Source organism: Oxyura jamaicensis, chromosome 2, assembly GCF_011077185.1.
Source record: "Oxyura jamaicensis isolate SHBP4307 breed ruddy duck chromosome 2, BPBGC_Ojam_1.0, whole genome shotgun sequence".
In the NCBI taxonomy this organism is placed as follows: domain Eukaryota; kingdom Metazoa; phylum Chordata; class Aves; order Anseriformes; family Anatidae; genus Oxyura; species Oxyura jamaicensis.
The window spans coordinates 6,025,420-6,028,668 of NC_048894.1; positions in this window are offsets into that span (position 1 = coordinate 6,025,420).

A 3,249-nucleotide genomic window follows, 5' to 3' on the forward strand; every position below is an offset into this window, starting at 1 on the left:
AGGAAGGAAGGAAGGAAGGAAGGAAGGAAGGAAGGAAGGAAGGAAGGAAGGAAGGAAGGAAGGAAGGAAGGAAGGAAGGAAGGAAGGAAGGAAGGAAGGAAGGAAGGAAGGAAGGAAGGAAGGAAGGAAGGAAGGAAGGAAGGAAGGAAGGAAGGAAGGAAGGAAGGAAGGAAGGAAGGAAGGAAGGAAGGAAGGAAGGAAGGAAGGAAGGAAGGAAGGAAGGAAGGAAGAATAAACACAAAAAGAAAAAAATGCCCACAAAACTGTAAATGAATAGGGCTGCTTCTGCATGTCAGTTCTGCCAGCTAGCTGTGAAAGATGGGCCTCACTGGGTGAAGAACAAACATGGAAATCCTTCTGAGTGTTTACATATTGCAAAGAAATAGCACCCGTGTCAAAGGGAAAGCATGTGAAAGCAAATAGGCCAAGGGGAATAGCTATTGGCAGCAAGCAAAAAATGCTTCAGAGTCAAACGTCACCGATAACCCCGTGAGGGCCAGAGGTGTTGGACCGCAGCGTGGGCCCGGTTTTGTCAGCACCTCCACACGAGCTATTTTAGCAAGCTGACAAGCCTCTGAGCGGCTCCTGGGCTGTGTGCTCGTGCCACAGCAAAGTTTTGGAGACAGCTCTCAGGGTTAGATCCCTGCGGTCACCCTGCCTAGAGGTGGGCTGTGAGACAGTGCAAGCCCGTGGCCTTAGGGGGTCTTTGTGCCCTGGAAATTAGCTGTACTGAGTGCCATGCTGGCACGGTGCAGCCTGGAGGGAGGAGGCTCAGTGAGGCCTTATCCACATCTGTAAACACCTGAAGGGAGGGTGTAACAAGGCCAGAGCCAAGCTTCTTTCAGTGGTGCTCAGTGCCAGGACAGGAGGCAGTGGGCCCAGCCTGGAGCCCAGGAGGTTCCCCTGACCCCCAGGCAGCCCAGAGGCTGTGGGGTCTCCTCCTTGGAGAGCTCCAAAAGCCGCCTGGCCATGGGCCTGGGCACCCTGCTCTGGGTGGCCCTGCTGGGGCAGGGGCTGGGCCCGAGGGACTCCAAGGTGCTACCAGCCTCACCAGGCTGCGATTCTGTGGTCATGTTTTCAATATTTTATTTTCTTTAATAACTATATTAGAAAGAAACAAAAACACACACACACAAAAAGAGTCTTTAAGACAAAAGCAGCAAAGACTGAGGAAGTTATGATAAAATCATGCAAAGTAGCCCTGCAAGGAGTTAAAATACTTTCCCCTGCCAAAAGGTGACTTGAAGTGCATACCTGTGTTTTAAAAGTCTGTGTTATCTGTGAAATCCCGGTCATCCTAAAGCCTAAGGGAATTTAGCACTTGCCCTTAGGGCAGCCAGGTTTGCAACCATTTTTTTTTATATTTTTTTTTTCAAACAGACTGTCCCAGTTGTTCACATTAGTCTTAATTTTTAATCTCCTCAAACCTGCAGACCAAGCATAAAGCAGGTAATTTTCACTTTTAGCTCAGGGACAAGCTGTACAAGTGAGGAGAATTCATACAGAGGACACAAACCTGGAGTCATGGATCCCAGTGTGACAGAGGGCAATCCAACCCATGGTGGAATTGGTCACATCATGGATCGCATCGAAAGGACTTATTTATTTATTTATTTATTTTAGGACCACCTAGGTCCTACTAGGAGGAAACTGTGGGCATGGCTTGTCCGAGGAGGAGAGGAGTCTCAAAGGCAAGTGAATTCCTACAAGTTTTGTGAAAATATGTAGCTGGGGAAATACACTCTGTGGGGCTTCTGGAAGCAGGGAAAGTTGTGAGGAGTTAAGGTCTCAAGGGAAGACAAAACATTTTAATAGAGATGACAAATCTTACAATTTCCATCAACTGAAGAGGGAATAATTAATTTGCACTTGCTTAACCACCTGGAACCATCAACTCCGTGGCGAGAAGCATGGAAAATCAGATATTGTCAGTTCTGGTGCCTCAAGATTTGTTTGAATTGCCTTTTCTATGGAAATCCTGGCAAGATGTTCAGGACAGAATCTAATTTACATTTTGTTTTCCATGAGGAGATGGGAGGATGCATCTCAGGAGTAAGATCAGCCTGTGTGTCTCTCTCCCTCACTGCACTTCAGTGAAGGGAACTTTCTCATCAAAAGCATGAGGAGTTGAGAAAGCATGAGAAAGGTGTGGGGTGGGAGTACACAGGTACTTTGATTTGCTTTGGTATGAGCAGTTATTGAGCAGTGGATGGGTGAGAGGGTAAGCCGAGAGGTATCTCAGCAGTGATGACATTGGGACAAATCTCTTCAAATAGGAGATGCTCAACTCAATACTCAGCAGTGGTGTAGATCAGGGTTGTGCGCAATGCCACAATGGACACCTCTCTGGGTGTGCAGCACAGATAAGTGCTTATCTGCACAGCTGGTGCTCCCGTGTTCATTCTTCCCTTGAGAAGAGCTCCAGGCTTTAGCTGGACAGGCTCTCCAGCCTCAGGGTTTCACTGCCCAGAAGGCTGCCCAGGTTGTCCCCACCTGGCACCGCTGGTTCCAGGCACTGGGGAGGCACAGAGGGCAGCAGTCTGGATGTGCTCCTGCAATTGGATTCACCTCCCAGAAAGTGTAACACAGCACTGAGATACAGTAGGTCGAAAGAGAAAGGTGAGGCAGTCTAGAAAATATAAGCAAAGAAGATAAAATCCCCCTACATTATTTTAATTCTAAAAATCAAAGTTGAGCTGGGGACTTGGATTCAAGCTCACTATCAGAGGAAAGCCCCTCTGAAAGCCTGTAATATTCAGATAAAATGCTGCTACCCTTATTCACAATTTTAAGCCACATCGTTTTTCTCCTTTCCAAAGAACAGGGCACAATGAAAAGATGGATGTTGGTATAGGGTAAGAAAGAAAAAAAAATATTTATTTATTTATTTATTTAAAAGCTTAAATTTGTTGCTGGTGAAACTTCTTTATCCAGGAGTGTGTGCCCGTCTAAAATGCAGCTCCTTGTAATAGTATTGGGAATAGAGCAGGGCTAAATGAATGATCCCACTTTACAGAGAAGAGAACAGAAGCCAGTGGAGAAACCACCTAACTCCACTCGGACTGAGGCTTGCTAGGCTTGAGGGAGGTCTTCATTCTGCTGCAAGCTTTTAGTGGTTGACCAGAAGGGTGAAACTGGGCTTCTGACCCTACTGCGAGCCTTAGCACATCCAAAGACAACTTGTCCCCTGCAAAAACAGACACACATGGTGCAAGAAGAAGCCAAACGGGTGTGCAGGAGTCAGGTGTG